General features: G+C 36.4%; 1 long non-coding RNA gene across 1 annotated transcript; it reads left to right on the top strand.

Annotated features, from left to right (window-relative positions):
- The first annotated feature begins 2,387 nt into the window (after positions 1-2,387).
- Positions 2,388-16,956, top strand: LOC147914456 (uncharacterized). The gene is made up of 3 exons (XR_015555330.1): positions 2,388-2,490; positions 3,310-3,530; positions 16,370-16,956. It is a non-coding gene; the product is annotated as an uncharacterized LOC147914456 (long non-coding RNA).
- The last annotated feature ends 5,637 nt before the right edge of the window (positions 16,957-22,593 follow it).

Below are 22,593 nucleotides of genomic sequence, written 5' to 3'. Positions count from 1 at the left end.
AAAAAGAGGGTACTACAATTGTATAAACCAAAGTCATCATGATTCAGTTTATCAATTTCCTTAGAAGAAAAAAAATTGGTCTTGCTACTTTCAAAAGTAAAGTAAACATGAAATTACTTATGGAGAATGAAATGAATATGAAAGATATATTGGTTCTATGTTATGGTTAGGTAGGGAAATGGAAAGTGCATGGAGGTAATGAGGCGGGAAAGGGAAGCCATAGAAGCAGAAAATAAGAGGGCAAAGATAGGGAGGTTTATGTATTAGCCATGATAGCAATCAAATCAGCAAGGTTTGGTATCAGTGGGAAAAAGCTGAAGGGGAAAACAAGCATCTTCTGAGATTGTGAGTTGCCACACAATATCCATTTCCTGGTAAAGAAGTAGCAGATCCCGAATATTACCTGGGTACTCAATACTCTTAGCTAGATGACAACACTTCCCATCCTCCCTTGTATCTAGATATGCTGTGGAGACAAAATTTGAGCCAATATGACATAAGGGAACCATAGAAGGTGGCTGATGGAGTTGACCTAATTGGGAGAAGTGTCCTTAATCCTTCCACTCTTTCTTTTTCCTGCTGCCTGGATTTGGATGCCGTGGACAGAGCTCCAGAAGCTCTCTTGTAGCATGAGGTACACTTGAGCACGGACTCCAAGCTAGAGTGTGCAGCAGGATTATAGAAATAACTCCATCTCCTTGATGATACTCACACCAACCCTGGATGGCCCACAGCAGGAATTTTTATATGAAAAAGAAATTCTACCTGTATGAGGCGTCTGTGGCTTTTTTTGTTTGTTAGTTATCTAAGGCTGAAACTAATTTGAGCTGAACAAAATGTGGACACTAAAAAGAATAAATACACAATTTTCACTTATTTTTTCCCATCTGTTCATAGAGTTACTGCAACTGACCCTAATGCACACAAAATCCTGGCCCTAACTTTGGCTTTAAACTCAATTGTCTGGGAATTGTAGCAATAGAGGAAAGACATTATACAGACTCACATGCAGGAAAAGCTATCCTGCGTTGAAGAATCCAGGAAGAGACTTGAAAAAGGGAGGCACTTGAGAGTTTCTGCTTGCTAATTAGTTATTTGATTTAATATCATTAGTGATGTTATGGGTCAATATCTTTAATTCCCCCAACAAACCATTGCTGACTCATATCCAGGACACAGTGGCCTGAGGATCCTGGACAAATCTCGTTGGTCATAGATCCTGCTGAACTTCCTCATTACACTTTTCAAGCAACTGCTTTATAATTTATCCCTAGTAGTCTGACCTTTATTTCTTACATTCTGCAAGTGCTATTTCAGAAAAAAAGCAATAAGGAAAGACCCTGAAGCAATGAAACAAGGCCCTCAGATTTAATAGCTTTGATAATAGGCACATTTTTGAATGAACTATGTGAACTTTTTACTGATAGCGATGATAGATTTACATGACCCATATTTGGCGTAAGAGGAATTGACTAAGAGTCAAATTCTTGGAGCCCCTCAGACTGGAGGGAAAGGCTACAAAACCAGCTGTTCCTTCTTTCCATAATTGCAGTGTTTATTTAGTTTTGTGTAATTTTGTGTAGACTTAAATTTAAATACTTCATAGTTATATAATGATATTTTGCTTCTGATATATCTACTAATTTCCCCGAGTCTGCTAATATGATTACTAGAAGATATAATTATAGGAAGTGATGGACAAATATTTTGTCTCTGTAACCCTAATACTAAAAGCATTTACTAGACAATATAATTGAAAATAAATTTTCAACAAATTAGAAAAAATATTAATATAACAGAAGATAGGCATGTACAAAATTTATATAAATTCATCAAAGAGCCACACTAGATATATAAATATTATTCAAATGGAAATCAAATGCGTGTGGCTTTATTCATAATTAACACAAGAAAATAGGCATCCACATGTTTACTGTGGTTTTAAGAAATACAGAATAGTTCCTTTATCAGCTAAATTATATCTGAAATCCCCAAATAGAGAGATTTAAATGCCAGAGCATGCCACTGAGCACAGAGGATTGAATTCTTGCTTTTACCTTTGCTGTCTCCCAATACTCACTAAAATTACTACAGTAAAAGAATAGATGGACCAAGAGAATAGGAGAGGGTATGATCACAACATATCTGTGGAAGTGGGAAATCAGAGATGAGTGTTCAGTGATTTAAAAGACCAGGGGGATATGAACTCTAAACAAGGGTTTAGGGAAATGCAGAAGAGAGGTGATTCACCACCCAACCACAGAGAGGCTCAGATAGAGGGGGCAGCAGGGATCTCCATAAATGGAGGTCCAGGTGGAGAGGATTTTTTAAAAAATTGTATAAGATGCTATTTTTTACCTGATCTCTTTTCACATCTAGAACAGCTGGTAACTACCCTTGCTCCGTGCCAGCAGAAGAAAGTTCACTCTGTCAGCAGTTAAACTAGAAGGAATCTGGACTCTGGGATATCAGTCACAGATGACAAAAGAGGTATTAAGTGAAATTCAGTGCACTGGACTGTGAGATTCACTAATCCATTTCCACAGTTACCCATAACTGTCAGGCTTAAAATCCCTAATTAGGAGAATGAAGGATTTATTTCTTCATAAGACATAATTCATATGACATAAGAAAGAAGATGATAAAAATTTAGGAGATAAGGAAAAGACATTGGATATTTAAAATACGATGGCACAAATTAAAAATAAAAGAATTGGAAATAAAATTGAGATGCCCTCTTAAAGAGTAGGAAAAAAGGCCATGCAGAGGAAAGTAGAACTGAAAAAATAGTGATTTTAGGGATTAAATATAGATAGTTCAGCATTTGAGTGATAGAAATTCCAGAGAAAGAGAAGGGAGAAAATGGAAGGGAAAAAATTAACACACAAATAATTTTTAAAAATTTTGAAGAAATGGATAACATGCATTTCCAGATTGAATGCGTCCAGTGAGTGTCTAGAAAATGTGTTAAAAAAGCATATCTAAACGAATTTGAGCAATGAGAAAATTCTAAAACATTGATGAGAGAGAGAGAGAGAAGGAGAAAGAGAGAGAGGGAGGGAGGGAGGGAAAGAATAGGTCATATTACAAATATTTGGAATCAAAATGGTATTGAGTGTCTCCAAAAGCTGTACCAGAATCTAGTAGACAGTGGATAAATTACTTTAAAATACTGAAATACTGGAAGAAAATTGTTTTGAATCTAGAATTCTCTACTTCACCAAGAAAGTAGAGTTATAAGAGTAGATTGAGGACATTTTTGAGACCTGCAAGATATCTAAAACTTTCCTCTCTTGCACCTTTTCCGAGGACACTACTGAAAAGAGGCACTCTACCAAAATGAGATAATGAGTTAAAAGAATGACATATATTTTAAGAAAAAGAGGGTTAGCGCTGTAGCTAAGAAAGAATCTCCCAAAAAAGTGAAAACTGAAGAGCCCAAGATGACAACTTTGCACTGAGTTTGGAGAACCATCAGCTCAAATTTGAGCAGAAGGATTGAGGACACCAGGAGGAATATTTTCCAGAAGGTAACACATCAAATAATATATGTGAAGTTTTTTAATATTTTTAAGAGGAAATTAATAATTATGAAGAGTAGGTTGGGAGTCAGTTACTGGATACATTAAGATACAAAGAACAGAGCAAACAAAACAAATATAACTATTACTTCAAGGAAAACTAAAAGTTTACACAAAAGAAAATGAAATCATAATGTGCTTCAGCAATGCATTTTATTTACAATGTAATAATGACTTTGATTTTAACAAACATTATTGTATAACTCTGTTGGGGAGTTGGAGGATGGGAAGTGTGTTTTGGAGTTTCCAGGTAAAAGACCTGCTAAATCCATATTGGATATATATACATATTTTTTGTGAGGAAGATCGGTCCTGAGCTAACATCTGCCAATCCTCCTCTTTTTGCTGAGGAAGACTGGCCCTGGGCTAACATCCATGCCCATCTTCCTCCACTTTATATGGGACGCCGCCACAGCATGGCTTGCCAAGCGGTGCATCGGTGCACGCTGGGATCCCGACCAGCGAACCCCGGGCCGCCGCAGCAGAGCGCGCACACCTAACCGCTTGCACCACCGGCCCATATATTGGATATTTTTAAAAACTGAAAATCAAGAAACAACAGTATAAATATGTTATTTAGAAACGTATAGTTAATACCAAATTATCAGCCGAAAGAGGTGAAAGGAGTGGCCTCTGAGGAAGAGAAATAAATAGTGAGAAAGGGTGAATGGTTTTCGTAAAAATGTCTTATAGTTTTACTTAATATATTAAACTATAATAGCTTCATTTATAATTCTAAATATATGTATTAACTAAGAAGATGTAAAGAGTTCTTGCACGATAACATTTTAAGGCTGTCATGCCTTTGTCATTTGGAGCACTCAGCATTCTCCGCTATTTCCTAACACAGCTTTGTACAGAGATGTGGGAGCAAGGCAGCAGTGAACACTGTCTCTCGAGGAGAGGAGAAGATGGAGATGCAACAATACATGTTTAATGTGCTCTTAGCTGACCCTGGTCCTGCCTCGGTCACTTACGTAATTACTGTCTGAAGGCAAGAGACCAAACGTAATCCACCAAATTAAAAATAACAAGCCATTTTTTAATTAAGAAAAATTGCAAAATGCCAGAAAATATTGAAACGTATCTACAAATTTAAATATGTATGTAATAATTATGATATTAGGCAAAATGATTTTCTTTTATTTGACTATTGCACACCAGACAAAGTGACGCAGAGTAGGACTCTAGCTTTTTCAGTGACTTCAAATTATTTTGCACTATGACAAAATGATTTATTTAATATCATCAGGGCTTTTTTTTTTTTTTTAATCATGCCTGTTCTCTTTTACCATTTTTATGCTACCTTTCTTTGGTAATCTGTATTAATGCTATTTCAAAGCATGATGGGAAAATCAATCCAAGAGTTATTTTTTCCGAGGATCGCCTCTAAGGATCAGTTTACAAAGTTAAAAGTCTTCTCAAGGACTCTTCTTTCTGATGTGATTGAGTGCAGAGATGAATGAAGTCAAACAAACTTGCAAAAATCTTTTAAGAAAATATTCTATTGTAGTCTAATTTTATAAAACAGAAACAAATCCTGCTCTTTAGTTAATACAGGCAATTTAATTCTTTCTGTCTCTCTCCCTCTCCTCCCCCCACACACGTACACACATCAATATTACTAAATGCATCCATCTATCTATGTATAATTACATTGCAAAGATGCGTTGAATTGACATGGCAATACAATAGATATTGTAAAAACCAAAGTGCATTGTTATTACTTAACTGTTATTTTTCACATAACTCTGAGCTAAATATTAATGATATATGGGGCACTTCCTAACAGTCTTACATTAATCACCCAAAGCAAACTGAGTATTCTCTAATCCAGTGTTTCTTGAAGAAATATTACATAAGGATTCCCTGTATATTTATTAAAGTTGCAAATTACCAAGCGAATGTCTGGAAATAGAGCCCAGAATATGCACTTTTAAAATGCTTGCTTCTCTATGAAAAAGTTTGAGAATCACTGCCCCAGTTCTGGATCCTTCCTTACATTTGCTATACATTCATGCGTTGCTTAACAATGGGGACACGTTCTGAGAAATGTGTCCTTAGGCGATTTTGTCATTGTGTGAACATCATAGAGTGTACTTATATAAACCTAGATGGCATAGCCTACTACACACCTAGGCTCTGTGGTACTAATTTTATGGGACCACTGTTGTATACGAGGTCCGTCGTTGACTGAAACGTCGTTATGTGGCACATGACTCTACATTTCTCCGTATGAAATAGGATCCTACTGCCATTAATGTAACAAGCAACATCTAAAATTTTGGCTCAGACAATTCGCTGCATTGTGAAAGAATATGAAAATATAGGAAGAACTATAAAGCAAATCTAGTTAGGTTAAACCAGTGGCTTCCCAAAGTGGTTCTATGTACTAGTTGCATCAGAATCTCCTAGAGGTTCTTATTTAAAATAGATTTAGAACTTTCCCCATCACTATAAGACCACAACTCTTTAGAGTGTGTTCTGGTAGCCAATAGATAGCAGTTGAGATGTTTCAAACTACCTGCTTAGCCTGAGATTATTTTTGTCTTTAACACAGCCTTTATTTATATTTTATTATATTAAATACTGAATAATAATTGGGGTTAATTAGTTTCTGTCACAGTTTTAAGGTTGTAATTGCATAAGCCACAGCCATAGTGGCTGAAGGTAGATCTTCCCTAGAGATGCTAATTTAAAGGACAAGAAACCACGGAAACCACAGTAAAAAAATCATTGCTTTAATTTGTCACGGAGCTTTGAGCTCCTGTCTCTTTTTCAGAAATAGGAATTCATCCTTTAGGCTTACAGATTATTTTTCCAAACTACAATTCACTTCCAGAGCCATAAATGAATGTCTGAGGGAACACATAGTTCAAAGCTTTTTCTGAAGACAAGATATTAAGTCCCACGTGTCATGAGGGAGCCAATGAAATTTCAGATACAGAGGCCTGAATTTAATTGCTAGAGAACGCTAGGAAAAGAAAATTCCTATCACCGAGGGTAGATTAAAAAAAAAAAAAGACTGGAAAGACCCCAATTGTTAACAATGTTTATCTATGAGTTAAAGGGACAAGTAAAAAATTTTTCTTCTTTATAGAATTCTTTACGTTTTTTCAAGAAAGATCATGCTTTGCCATTGTATTCAGGAAAAAAAGCTAAATGTAATTTTAACATGCTTCCTTCAATGAATAAACAATTAAGTTTTTCTCAAGGTGGCAAAGCTGGAACGTGAGGTCGCAATTATTCAAACTTGGTCAGTCTACTCCATGCTCTGAATCAGTTTATAAAAGTTGTTTCTATACATTAGGAAGTCCTCCTTGTTAATTTTGGGGGTTTGGATTTTCAGGTGTAAGTTTAGGGGTTCATTAGTAGTAGGGCAGTCTGGGAAATAGCTGCAGTATGGGAGAATATGTTTAATTAAACTTGCCTATAGTGTTACTTTAGGAGATAGTAAGACCTTATTGATGGAGGCTGTTAATGAGGCTAATAGAGGATAGATGTCCAGTAAAATTAGGATATTCGTCTCCTCTCTTCTGTGAGACTCCCAGAAAGACCAAAGGAATTTCCGTAAAGTTCAACATATACTTTACCGATAGACTTAGGTGGGTACAGACAAGAGCTTGACAATCCCACATGGCTATCTACTTGTTAGATGTTGGTGCAGCTACCAAGTCTATGTTTAGATTTATTGTAAAATACTTCCTACAATTTTTAACTGATTTTAAAAGCACGGATGTAAATATAGGAGACGGGCAAGAAAACTTTTTCTTATAAGGGAGCAGGATTATCAGATCGTGACTAATTTCTAGACAGGAATATTGATGAATGACTTTCTGCTTTTGACAACGTGGCAGCTGTCACTATACAAAAGGACATTTGTTAAGAGTGCATTTGCAGGCCCTGTTCTGAGAACTGCATTTCATTAAGAAGTCCAGCTTTCTTTAATTCCCCATCTGAGTCACACATATGTGACTAAATACAAAGTTTTTAGTTCTTGCTTTGAAAAAAAAATGGGAAAACCCTTCTTGAAGGACATGGAAGTATGGAATGATATCAGCTGCCTGGATATCTCCAAGTTTATGCCCTGATTGGTCATTGTACCAGTGGTGCAGTCCATACCCCAAAGGTTATAGAAACTAAGCAGACCATTCTTGTGTCTCCAAGGTTTGGTGAAACATTTCATTGCTTCTAATCGTCTCATCATGATTTCTTACTCTGCCTCTTCTAATGCTACTGTCTTGTGATAAAATTCACTCAAAAGTTAGATGGCCATGACCTTCTCCCACTTCTTAATTATTGCTGCTTGGAATGTGAGTATAATGGCTGGACCCCCAGCAGTCACCTTCCTACTAGTATCATTGCAAAAACTTCCTCCTGTCTGTCTGCTTTTACTCTTGCATCACTATAGTCTATTCTCAATAAAGCAGCCAGAGAGATTTCTTTAGAAGGTAAAGAAATTATTTCATTCTTTTAAAAACCCTCCAGTAAGTCATTTGCTCATTCAAAGTAAAAGCTAAAGTCCTTTCAATGGTCTACAGGTCCCTACAGTTTGGACTTCTTTAAAATCTGGGTCTCATCTTCAATTACTATCCTCTTACTTTTCACTTTATTCATTCTCCTCCAGTGCACTAGTCTCTTTCTTTTTCTCACAGTTCATGCATGTTCCAGCTGTGGATTTGTTCTTCCCTTTACCTGGAACATTCTTCTTCAAGATATCCAGTCTCACCTCCCTCACAGCCTTCAAGTTTTGCACAATTGTCAACTGCTCAATGAGACCTTCTCCTTGACCAAGGTATTTAAAATTGCTACACCCATCACTCCATATCCTTCCTTCCTTGATTTCTTTTTCCTCATGGAACATTCCATCTTCTAACTTGTTATACAATGTATTGATTTTGTTTAAGGTCTGCCGCATGACTAGAATATAAAATTTGTGTTAGTGAGGTTTTCTTGTCTTCATTTTTATTAATACTATACTTCCTGTGCCTAGAACACTGCTCAGCACCAGGCTTTATGTTGATGTGTCCAGTGCAACTGCACAGAGCCCCAAACTCAGAAGGGCCCCCACACTTGGCATTTAATGCTCTGCAATTGCTGTCTTGAAATGTTATTCTTGAATGTAATTCTTAGTGATTTTCTCTTTGAGTTTGTGTCACAAGTGAAGTCCAATTAGACAGTGGAGTATGTGCCTGGGACTTGGAGCCTGAGCTCCAGGTACTGGCCTCCTGTCACCTCCCACCTCCCTGCCTCCTCAGCTCCCTGCTCCCCTGACACTTAGGATCCCAGATTCTGCCTAGTTTCCCCCTGTTGCCTTCGGCCTCTGGCATCTTGGGTAGCTCATGGAAATGGCAGTCCCTTCCTTAGACTGGCGTCATCACAATGCATTTTGTGGGTGACTCGGTGGAGTTGGGCCTCTTTTTCCACCCTATTAGGTACTGAGGGTGACTAAATATTATAGGCTCTGTTTCTAAACATCTCTAGTTTATAACCATCAACATCTCTCTCCTATTTGTACTGAATTATATTAAGTTCTAGCCATTTCCCCCCCCCGGATTCTACAGTGGCCTAGCTGGTTTTGGACCAGTTTTCTTTCTTCTTTCCATCATTCCAGACTCCAGGGTTAGGCTCTCTTTCTCCTAGCAAACCCTGTGGCTCTCTATTTCCCTTAGAGTGTACAAGTTGAGTTTTAAAGAAGAGTAGTTATGAATTGGAAATAAACGGTAGATAGCGTCCCTACAACAGGCTTTTGAAGGTATGTCAGTTTTCAGGAAATATGTTTACATTTTTAAGAAAGTATTGTATTTAAATAGTATATTTCTAAATTATAATGGTACAACAAGTATTTCCAGCCAGTTATTGCAGAAAATATAACTTCTTAAGGTTAATACATAGTGTCAAAATTTCCTAATCAAAATCCTAGGAAGTCTAATCAATTTTTCAGAACATGGAGACATTCTTCTAAGATGTGTCATTTTAATGAAAAAGTATATGCTCACAAATTGTTCTGCTAGTTTTCTCCTCCCCTACTCAACATAGCTGCATCCAAATATCCTGGGAGTAGGCCTGAGAAGATAAATAGATTTTTAATTTTAGAATTCAAAGGCAAATTATTGTGGCGTTTCATTTTGATAACTTTTCTCTAGAGGTCCTTTCTACCTTGCATAGATTGTTGGTACTTCCCATCTGACTCCCTGTGAGGACATAAGTGGGCATAAGCAAGGATAATGAAGTAGAAGGGAATAATAATGAAGGGAATAATAAGGGATAGTTTTAACAAAAAGCATTTTCATGGGAAATAATGAGAGAAAAAAGCTATAAACAACCATCAGTGCATCCTGTTGGATAGCAAGTTACCTAGTTTCTTAGCCTTCATCTGCGTATAGGCAAGGATCAAATCTGGATCAAATCACCAAACTAAATCCTAAAGAGAATTTCTAATGCTTCTACTTTTCTTTAAATAATTATCCCATTACTCAAAAACTTATATCTCAGATAACTTATTAACCTAACAAATTACTACATTTATTTTAGATGAATAATCTGGTTCTTTCAGCATTTTGATATATGAAATGACTCCCAGGAAATAAATTTATTTGAAAAGTAAAAATCCAAAATGCTTATTTAAAGGCAAATAGGATCTTTCTCAACTACTCCTAGGAATTATTAAAAATAAATATTCATTTGCTAACCAGTTAGTCATCAAAATGTATTTATCATCTTTTTTGTAGAGTTCTCTAGAGATGGTGGCGAATTAACAAATTTTGAAGATATATCAAACCTCAACAAAGTTAAAAGCAGAAATACCAGAGTAATAACAGCTGACATATGTAAGCAGAGCTACTCAAAAGTTCCAGATAGGATAATGGAGCAATTACAATTAATATGTGATTAGTGCCCACCATGTGTGAGGTTGAGGTTGGTACTGGGTGCTGGAGATTTAAAGTGAACGAGGGGCTGGCCGGGTGGCGCAAGAGGTTAAGTGCACGCGCTCTGCTGCGGCAGCCCGGGGTTTGCTGGTTCGGATCCTGGGCGCGCACCGACACACTGCTCTGCAGGCCATGCTGTGGCGGCATCCCATATAAAGTGGAGGAAGATGGGCACGGATGTTAGCTCAGGGCCGGTCTTCCTCAGAAAAAAGAGAGGAGGATTGGCAGATGTTAGCACAGGGCTGATCTTCCTCACAAAAAATAATAATAATAAAAAATAATAAATTGAACTAGAAGCACAAGATTCTGGAATAGGGAGTAAGTGATAGGATTGAAATAAAATGAAGTTAACATGGAAAACTGTAATGGGGATAATCTCTTCCACATGTTGTGGGATAAATGAGAGAAAAGTGGGAAATAAAATTAAAATCATTTCATTAATCGAACATAAAAACCTCACAATAACAACTAATGTTTATAGGTTGTTCAAGGGAGCTAGGAACTCAGTTAAGAGCATTAAATGCATTATTTCATTTAATCTACAGAAAATCACATGAAATAAAGACTATCCTTATTTTCCATTTCTAGATTTTACTCTGAGGTTCAGAGTTTAACTCTCTAAATTTGGACAGCTGTTAGTGGCAGACTAATCCCAGAGGCTGTGCCTTTAATGATTATACTGTGCAATCTAAAGAATTAGGTATGAGAAAAATAGTGAGGAAACTCAAGCTTGCAGTAAATGACTTTCTCAGGTTCACAAAACTTTTATGAGAAAGAAATACTATTAAAAGTAACATATACATGATTTCAAATTACCTGTTTTTTTCTATTAAACCAAAGCTGCCTCTTGAATAGATTAAAATGGATGTTTGGGGTGATGAGCAAAAGCTAGAACTGGGTGGAAATAAGGTTAATTGGGCAGCAGGGTGAGAAATCAGTGGGAGGCTGTATAATTCCTGGTTATGCAAGCTGTGTATTTTTATATCATAGTTTGACACCTTTTCCACATTTCAATTTGCATGAATTTTGGAAGAATTCATTTAATGAAAAAGCATATTTAATCTTTCAGAAGAAGAAAAAAGTAATATTTATTTTTATTTCTTCATCCAAATATCACAGACTCTACAGTGGCTAGAATTTAAATGAATATTTTAAGTAAATAACACTGTAAATCTTTCAAGAAATATGAGTTCTTTAGATCTTTAAGGCAAATAGTGTGGTTTGCAGAATTGATGATATGCACTTATACTGCCCTTGGAGAGAAGTAACTCATTTTCCTCCAAGATGTTGGATGAACTTCTACTTTATGCATTAATATTTATGATGCTGCCCCGACACATTCACTGAAGATATTTGTTGAAGCAGTGGCTATCAGAATATTTGAATTTGTGTATGTGTATGTTGCTGTTCTATTTAATTACATTTTGTAACTATTCTTGGCTAAGAAGTTTTCTGAGGTATAATGCTTGGTATGTTAATTATTTATATTGTTAATGATGATAATATTAATATTTTCATTGTTATTTCTCCTTCAATTTTATGCTTTGCAAAGTATCTCTGAACTAAAAATTAAAATATACACATGTTCTCTTCTATTTCTTCTATTATTTAATGGTAATATTTAATTTTTCAAACAAGCCTGTTAAAGACAAACTAGTTATTATATTAGAGACAAATAGCTGAAATATGATAATAATAAATATATTTATTGATTGCTTGGCCATTTGCGATGTTTAAAATACCTGTATGAATTATTTAATTTAAGCATTTTTTAGGTGTTACTGTTATTAGCCCTATTTTACAAGTAATACCCTGTGGCTTAGAGAATTTAAGTAATTACCCAAAGCCACAGAGAAAGAGAGTTTGAGTTAGAACCTTATGCATAGACTCCATGCTTACTCCTATCATTTTCATTCCTGGCTTCTTTATTGGGGTATATTTCTTAGCCAGATTATGTTCTTTTATATAAAACTATATTTACTTAAATAATTCAGAATGTCAACATAATAGCTATATTTATTTTTACAAACATAGAGTGGTATTCAGGTAGCATAACAGCAATAATTGTATAAGTTCCTTCAAACACCACCAAAAATGAAAGAAAATAAGCTTCAGATATAATTAATTTGTGCTGTTCAGTGTTCACCAACAGGAAGTGTTTTAAATGTCCCCACACTTTCACTCCCTCATACTTTACCAAGAAAGATAAGTGGTTATTTAATATACCACCAGGCTAGAGTTATTTAAAGACATATTCAGTAATATGTTAAACATACATATCTTATACAGCCTTGCATTTCAATGTTTCATTTTATTTTAAGAGGAGGGAGTTAAATCCTTTATAGACAGGAATAAATGCACTGGATCCAACTGAGTTTGTGTTATTATCTTGAGCTTCTTTTTCCTCCTACTATTTTCCTCATCTATTACATCTTCCTCTCTTTTTTTCCTTGTATTATTCAGCTTTGGCCATTTCTTTTACTTCCACATTAGATTTTCCTCTAGTCTTATATGCAGTAATATCATTTTCACATTTTTCCTTTGTTTTAGTAGCCTCTTTTTGCAATAAGGCTACTTGTTGTCTAGAGCAATATTTTCACATCTCCTAGTTTCTTTGAAACATAGCCATTGGCTAGGCTCAGATGCTTATCTTTGAGTTGGAGGTGAGGCTCAGAATAAAACAAGAAACTGGTTGGAGAATGCCAGTTGGGTGCACTGGGGTCCTGGTAATTCCCTTTTGTTTCCCTTTTAGGAAGAATACAGACTTTCACTTCTCTTTTTGTGACAGACCTTAGCCACTAACTTTTATGTATTCAGAGTTTACTTTTCTTTGGCAGACCTGGTCTTCCAGAATGCATATTATGACATTTGCCTCTTGGTTACTTAGTATCTCACTATCTATTTATTTTTTCCAAGTGACTGTCCATCTCTCACTTTTTCTGGCACTTTCTCTATGGAACTCAATTTACTGCCTAGAATATATTTTACATAACTGTTTAAGGAAAAATATTATAGCTGACATTTGAGCCCTTGCATATCTGAGAATGGCTTTCAAGTTGTCTTAATAAGTAAAAGATAAAATGGATAATTAAAGAAATTGCAGGCCCATTTAGTTTGCTATAAAACTTTATAATTATTGTTCATTTATCTGCTAGGATTCAATATTCTTAGAGAATAATTCTGTAAACAGCCTAATTCTATCCCTCTTTGTAGATAACTTTAATTACTATTAATTTTTTTTTTTTGCTTCAGTGTTTATGGAATTGTTTATTTTTGAGATAACCAAGAAAACAAATGAAATTCAAGAAAACAAAAACAAACCAAGAGGAAAAAGAAAAAAAATATTGTTCCATGTGTCAACTCATCTTCCCTAAAAACTGCAAGCGTCTGTGACGTCTAGATTCCGGCCTTTCTTCGGCTTAAGAAAGGGTTTTACTACAACTTCTAATCTGCTTCCTATTTACTCTGTTTTTCCACATTTTTTATTCAAATATCGAACACGCATTGTCTGAATTTTATAACTACTCTGTAAGTGAATTTACCTCCTTGTCCCTTGTTTAACACTTCTCAGGATTGACTTCATTATTATTTTTTGCACTTTCCTTTGTACTCCTCTCAGATGGCACTTGTGATGTTAATTACTTTATGTTATTATTTTTGTTTTCTTACATTGTTTCCTTAGTTCTTCAGATATATATAGAAAGGGAGGTAGGTACAGATATAGGTATAGGTATAGATGGATATGGATATGGCTATAGACGTATCACTCTCACTTGATCTCAAATGGAGTTATCTGTTTATTTAAAATTCATAATTATAGGAAAGAGAACATAAAGACTGATATCTGTTTCCTATAATAATTATTTTTCAATAATATATTCTTACTTTTCCTCTTACCTAAGTTTAATTACTTTTATAGTTTAATTCTATATGTGAATCTTTTTCACATATTCCTATGTCGGGGTTTTCTATTAACATATTCTTGTTAAGTTGAGCTTTGTCTGGTGTATTCTCCAAAATATTTTGCAAGATTTTCTTAGGAAAACTTGCTCTTCACTGGGATAATATTAGTGTCCTCCTGTAAGATCTTATTCTGGAGAGATGGATGATGAAATTTTATGTTAACAGCAGTTCAGTAATTATGTCATAAGGTAGGTGGGAGGAAGCAAAGGCTGAGTTCAACAGCTTATTCCCTCTCCATATGTATTCTTTTTGCTTGTTGATAATCCCTATACCAAGGAACAACTTTAATTATTAGAGTTTTTGTGGGTTTTTTTCTGGCCTTAGAAACACTGCTTCTTTGTGGCTAGAATCATTTCTAGCATTGCCTAGTAGTGAATCATTTAAAAAATGATTGGATGTTAGAACTGCTATGTCCTGTGAATTTTCTGTGTCCCGCAAATGAAGACATTTACATTGCTATAACTAGGCCTGCTCTCGAGCATCATGCAAAGCTACTTGTCAGTGAAGTTTTCTGTGCTCCTTACATGACTCACAAATGTGTGTGTAGAGCATCATGTACATGTAGGCGGAGGCAAGTTTTACTGAGACTAATATTGGCACTTATTTGTTTCAGTAACATCATACTGCAACCACTGGACAGGCGATGAGTCAACTCAATGAATTTCTTTCAAGCATTTGGTATTTGCACTACATGTAGCACAAATGCTTAAAAAATATTGGATTACATGATTAAAGGGGCTGGCCCGGTGGTGCAACAGTTAAGTGCGTGCGCTCTGCTTCGGCAGCCCGGGGTTCGCAGGTTCAGATCCCCGGGTGTGCACTGATGCACTGCTTGTCAAGCCATGCTGTGGCGGCGTCCCATATAAAGTAGAGGAAGATGGGCACGGATGTTAGCCCAGGGCCAGTCTTCCTCAGCAAAAAAGAGGAGGATTGGCATGGATGTTAGCTCAGGGCTGATCTTCCTCACAAAAAAAAAAAAAGAGAAAAGAAATATGAGTGATAAGTAGGGGCAGTTTAAGGAGCCTAAATCTAATTTAAAAAAATATAATATACATTTATATGAGTCAACAGTAGTCTAACACTTCAAATTTAATCAATATTTAGCAACGTGGTAATATTATCAAGAGAAATACTTAAGACCCTTTAAAACCCGACTTTTGCTGCATGACCCTTTGCTAACAACTGTGGCAAAAATAATATCTTCAAGACTATATAACCCAGTAATTCAACATTTAGAAATATATTTCAAGGAAATAATAGAACATTCTTATGAAAATTTGTGCCCAAACATGTTCATGACATCGTTGATTATCATCTTAAACACTGGAAATACCCTAAATTTCCAGAATTAGGAAAGAAAATAACGCTACATAAATTATGAAATACTCTTGGGAGTATTAAGCCATGTTTTCAAATAATTTTATTTTTATGGGAAAATATTTACTACAACATAATGTTAAAATGGAAAAAGAGATCTCTACACTATATATTCAAATGCTTCTAATTTTACAAATGTATTTAAATACATGGTATTCGATTAAAATTTTTGTCTAGAAAGGAATTACCTCTTTGTGGCTGAGCAAGAGTAATCAGAGTCCTTCTTACATAATTAATAGCTGCAAACATTTTATTCGTTCTGAAATACAAAAACAAAATTTCTTGAATAATATCTTGAGAATATTGGCTGAAGATAGGGAAAATTAGGCTAAACATGGCATGTTATAAAATTCTGGACCAAACGGCTATTGTGTTAGCTTTTTATTATGTCAATTTAGGTAAACTGCCAATGCATTTACTACTGAATTGCCTTCCTTACTTGAATCTGGGTGAGGGTTGGGAAATTTGCCCAAAATTTACGATGTGGAACTCATGCGGCAATCATGTGCTCTTACACAGGTCGACAGAGCGGTAGACAATTTTGCAGTTAATATATGTGGTTGCTGATATGCTAGCCCACACTGCTGGTGAGGGGCAGCCCCTGGACCTGAAGCTCCTACAGCTCCTGTGAATCTCTTCCTTCAGTTTTGTAAGATCCTGAGCTAGATTCCTGTATAGTTCCGTGATGGAGTGCCCCAGCTTTTCTGCAGTTCACCTACATCATCCAAGTTGAAGACCTGGAGGCGACTAGAGACCAATGTGTGTTCCAGAGAAGGACAGGTGTGGATTTCAGTTCATTCTCCTGGGTTCTATTTTGTCTTTGCTTTCTCTTAAACCGTGTCCATCTTTTCTTAACAACTGCTAGCCCTGCTGTCCTCAGGCCTTGCGTCAGATTCAGATGCAACAGACTGACACCGGCTGCTTACTCAGCTCCCACCATCACAAAAGGTCTAATCCATCCCTCCAATCTATTGGGTCACTCGTAGTAGTTTTGCATCTCTGAGTGATGCAAAGCACTAACAAATACAACTACAATGTGTTACTCTTGCTTGATATTCCTGTTAATCGATATTAAATATTTAGATACTATTAAATGTCGAATATACTGATCGTTATCATGAATGGAACAATGTATATGTGTTCATTTAACAAAAGTAGATTATAGCTACAATATTAAATCACTGAAGGAGGCTGTGGTGTAGAAAAGTCGCTATTATATAAGGAATATAAAAATCACATTTCTGAAAAGTAACGATGAAAGGATAGAAAAATAACTTCTACCATTGCTTCTTCCCTGCCAGCCGTCCTCTCGTCTGCCCACAAACATCTATGTTCTTGGGGAAGGTGTCTTTTCTGACCTACTTTATGGATTAGGAACACTTATTCGCAGTGTGCTAAAAAAATGGTTTCTGACGTCAACTCTGTTATTTTTTTCCCCCTTTTTGGTTGAGAAATTATCCCCAGAAATCAATGATGTTCTATTTTAAGACTGACCTACATATATTCATCTTAACTTCTAACTTGACCATTTCTTGAAGAGTAGGAAGTCTGCTCTCATGACTTTGAATTTTATTCAGGCAAATGCTGTCATGGAGGGAAATATTCGCAGACACCCCTGTTTCCTTCTGATATTCAGGAACTTTGCTGAAAAAATATGAATTGCAGGAGGGCTATAGTTTAAAATTGTTTTTGGATCTAAACATTTCTCTTCCTTCTTCTCACAGTTTGGAAAATTCTTTGACTCGCTGGAGATGTGAGGAAGAAAAAAAGGGATCTTTGTATACATGAGATTTCTGTTTGGAGACATGATTAATTTTTCTGGAAGACAGAACATATTTTAGATAAATAGCTTTAATTTAGACAAGGGTCTATAAATCTTAAGAATTAGAATGTCTTGAGTACATAATGCAAAATGAATGGTCAAGCATGGGAATCAATAACAGCCACCCTTCTTGTTGGAAGACACAAAACTATTCATTTATTTTAAAAAAATCAGAATAAGTAAAACATGCATATAAAAATCATGATTGATCATCCATTTCTATAGGAATCTGAAAAATCTCAAGCGTCATCTTTTTGAATAGCTGAGCTGTGGCAGAATTTGCCTTTCTGTTTACAACATTCAGAACCTTCCATATTTTCACCCTGTTCTTAGTTGTTTTGGGCAGACCTCATCACAGTGCTACTTCAATCTAATTGAAACGTTTCAGTAATAGTACATATCTGTCCTATTACACTACACGTCAAGTCAGAAGAATGCTCTGTTATTGTTAAGATCGATACCAGAAATATTTTGTTACAATACAAATGGTTTAGCCCTAAAGGATTGTGTAACCATTTATTTATTTATTTTTCCAAAAGAAAATCCAATAGTAAATACAATCCTTTAGCGTAAAACATGCGTCCAGAAGGATAATCCAATAGATTTAGTCATGGAAGAAAATCAAGCTTCTGATTAAAGGGCAGAAGGTCATTTTATTGTCAAGTATTGCAAAGGTTTAGCCACAACCAAAATATATACAGTGGATTCTCATTATTTGCAGGACTTATGTTCTGTAAAGTTACCATGCACACGGAATTAGTGAATACTGAACTATTGCTCCAAGTGGAAATACAGGGTTATAAGTTCCTACAAACCTCTAGTCACAACATTTTTTAACTGAAATGCCATTTGTGTTACATGGATATGGTTGCCCACGTCCTTGTAAAGCAGGTTGGTCTGCTCTACCACATAGCTCTTTTCCTGTACAACACTTAGGAGGTATTATGTAAAATTTTCTGCAGCCTCTTGATCTGCAGAACCCGCCTCACCTGCAAGTGTAACATTTTTCACACCATATCTCCTTTTGAAACGTGTGAGCTAGCCAGCCCTATAGGGAAGGAGTTAACATTCTCTTGACCTTAGATAATGTGACCTCGAATTCCTTTGTCTTTCAACCTCGTAATAGTGTCGTCCAACTACACTTGTTTTAAAATCAGTCATCGTCTCATGAATCCACAAATTTAGCCACGTCTTCATATTTTCCACAGCTTCGTTACATGCTGTAGATGGTCCTTTAGCACTTTTGGGGGCAGTGTCACATACAGATTGGTGAATTTCCTCTTCCTTTTCCTGGATGTACCATATTGTTGATTCATTAGCACTGAACCCACTGCCAGCAACACTATAACTCCTGCCTGAACAAAGCTTATCTAGTGCACCATCTCTCTGTCAGGTCCATCACAGCCTTCTTGTGCTTAGGAACACCAAATAGCACTTCAACACCATGCTTGGGGCCATTGTAAACAGCAGAATCTCCAACAAAAAGCACCAAAATGGCAAAAAACATGGCATTAAGTAGACCCCCCCAAAAGACACTTGTTTATAATACAAGAACTGAACAAGAAAGCAGAGTGTCACCTTGTCAACCTCAGCTTGGAATGTTTACATAGGGTGACAAATTTTTCACCACTTTATGCATATATCCACAAGTATCTGTGATAGCTGTGCAAATACTAATTTTGAGGTTACTAATACATTTTGGCGATTAGGGAACTTCACAAATATGGAATCTGAAGACGATGAGGGTTGATTGTATTAATGGTAAAGATCCAGTTGAAAAGATAGTCTCGTTGAGCGTGCGTAACTAACTGTGGCAGTCTTCTTTCCTATAGGAGGTTGGAATTTTATCTTGCGACTTTTCTTATCCATTACAAAAGATAGAATAATGTTGTCACTGTAGAACTGAACTAGGACTTTTTTTTTTTTTAGTTTAAAAGATTGATTGAAGCAAAACATGAACTACTTTTACCTCTAGGGCTTTTTTTTCATGTTTTGAGGTTTTTATTATTCCCTGTGTACTGTGTAACCTTTAGTAACTGTGGCAATTTACTTCACACTCGCACTTTGAGAAACTATTAATTATTCACGCATTCTGCAAAGGCATTGAAGGCTTCTTGGGTTAGGCAAATTTTCTTAGACAGGAACCAAATGGAGGAGTAGAGAAATCCAGTGTTCTGCTTCTCCACAAAGGCGGTGATGAGCTGGCAAAACTGTCAAAATCAACTTTCGCAGAAGTCTGGAATCTAGTCAAATACAACAACCAATACAACAAAGGAAGACTCATTGAAGAAATGGAAAGCTGCTTTATAGTAAGAAAGCACTGTGGCATTTTCAAGTCCTGCCTACCATCTGCCACACCGCAGGTCTGTGGTGGCCATGAGGAAGGCAGTCCACATTTTCAGGAGTACTGGTGAGCAGTTTCATAGAATGTTGCGTGGTTTCTGATGAGAAATCCACTGTAAGTGTTATCCTTTTTCCTCTTTATGTAAATTTTTTCTAGCTTCTTTCAGCGTTTGTCTTTGTCTTTGGTTGTCTGCCATTTGAATATGATATGCCTAGGTGTAAAGAAAAGTAATTTTAGATAAATCTGTCCAAGTAAAATTAAATCAGTTATGAAGAGCATCGAAGAGTTTCAGCCTAAGGATTGAGGAGTTTATTAGGCAGGCCACAAGGATCTACCAAGTGTTCTGAGAGTTAGGAGGGACAGAGGAAGGAATCGTATCAGAGCTGAGCCTCTTGTTTGTCACCTACAAGAACCACAAGATTCATTGACACTGATACGTAAGAACATGTTTTTTACTCTTTTCCTCTGGAAACTGAGAAGAATGGGAGGAGGAGACAGTGGTATGAAAATCAGAAATTAAAATGCAACAACTTTCTAGTCATCATCAATTACTTGTTTAATGTATAACATGCACACGTCTAATGTACATAATTTGCACATATTTAATGTATATAATTTGCAACTGCACATGTTTAATGTATATAATTTGATAAAGTTTGGACATATACATACAAACACCCATGATTCTATCACCACAATCTAGTTAGTAAGCATATCCATATCCATCACCTTCAAAAGTTTCCTTTTGTTTCTTTTTTGGGGGTAAGAACATTAACATGAGACCTACTGTCTTAAATTTTTAAGTGCACAGTACTCTATTGTTAACTATAGGCACAATGTTGTACAGCAGATCTCTGGAACTTATTCATCTTGTGCAACTTTGGACCTATTGAACAACAACTCTCCATTTCCCTCTCTCTCTAACCCCCCAGCAACCACCAATCCACTTTCTACTTCTAAGAGTTTGACTACTTTAGATGCCTCATACAAGTGGAATCTTACAGTATTTCTCGTTCTGCAATTGGCTTATTTCATTTTGCATAATGTCCTCCAGGTTCATCAATGTTTTCACAAATGTAGGATTTCCTTCTTTTTAAAGGTTGAATGATATTCCATTGTATATATATACCACATTTGTATTATCCATTTGGCTGTTGATGGACATTTGGGTTGTTTTTCTATCTTGACTGTTGTGAATAATGCTGCAATGAACCTGAGAATGTAGGTATCTCTTTAAGATCCTGATTTCAATTCTTTTGGACGTATCCTCAGAAGTGGAATTGCTAAATCATATGGTAATTCTATTTTTAATTTTTTGACGAACTTCCACATATCAACTGAACAGTTTTTCATTCCCATCAACAGTGGAGAAGGGTTCTAATTTCTCCACATGCTTGCCAACACTTATCTTTTTTTTTCCCCCTGATAATAGTCATCCTAACAGGTATGAGGTGATATCTCATTGTGGTTGTTTGGATTTGCATTTCCCTGATGATTAGCGATGTTGAGCACCTTTTCATATCGTGGTGGTCATTTGTATGCCTTGTTTGGAGAAATGTCTATTCAAATCTTTTGCCCATTTTTAATGACGTTATTTGGGTTTTTGGCTGAGTTGTAGGAGTTTCTTATGTACTTTTGGACACTAATCCATTGTCAGATAAGTGGTTTGCAAATATTTTCTCCCTCTCCATGTGTTGGCTTTTCATTCTTTTGCCGTGCAAAAATGTTTTAGTTTGATGTCCCACTTGTCTGTTTTTGTGTTTGCTGCCTGTGTTTTGGTACCATATCCAAGAAATTGCAATGTCAAGAAGTTTTTCCCTTGTGTTTGCTTCTATGAGTTTTATGTTTAAGTCTTTAATCTAGGTTGAGTTGATTTTTTTTTTTTTTTTTTTTTTTTTTTGTGAGGAGATCAGCCCTGTGCTAACATCCGCCAATCCTCCTCTTTTTTTGCTGAGGAAGACGGCCCTGGGCTAACATCTGTGCCCATCTTCCTCCACTTTATATGGGACGCCGCCACAGCATGGCTTGCCGAGCAGTGCGTCGGTGGAGCCCGGGATCCGAACCAGCGAACCCCGGGCCGCCGCAGCGGAGCGCGCGCACTTAACCGCTTGCGCCACCGGGCCGGCGCCTAGGTTGAGTTGATTTTTGTGTATGGTATAAGATAGGGGTCCAATTTCATTCTTTTGCTTGTGGATATCCAGTTTCCCAGCACCATTTAAGAGACTCTCCTTTCCCTGCTGTCTATTGGCACCCTTGTTGACAACTGTGCCTGGGCAGGAGGGAGCCTGAGGAAAGTCTGCTAGAGATCCTTAGTGGTCCTGATGTGCAAATCAGTTGTCTGACTGGGGCAAAAGACTAATGGAAACATGTAGTAGCTGCTTCCCTCTGAAGTTTCCCTCAGGATGGCTGGAGCTCAGGCGCATGAACTCATGCAGTTTTATCTGGTCAAGCGGATAATTAGAGGTCTTGAGGCCAAAATGATCTTGGCCAATTCTCAAATTTCAAATGGGTAAGAAGCTTGGCTCTCCGGCATAATGCCTCTTGGGGGGCGGTAAGAAAGATAAAATAGCCAAAAAA

This window comes from Ceratotherium simum, chromosome 20, assembly GCF_057802395.1.
Source record: "Ceratotherium simum simum isolate JZ-2026a chromosome 20, ASM5780239v1, whole genome shotgun sequence".
NCBI lineage: Eukaryota > Metazoa > Chordata > Mammalia > Perissodactyla > Rhinocerotidae > Ceratotherium > Ceratotherium simum.
The sequence above is the reverse complement of the archived record's forward strand: the minus strand, read 5'-3'. Positions and strand labels throughout refer to the sequence as shown.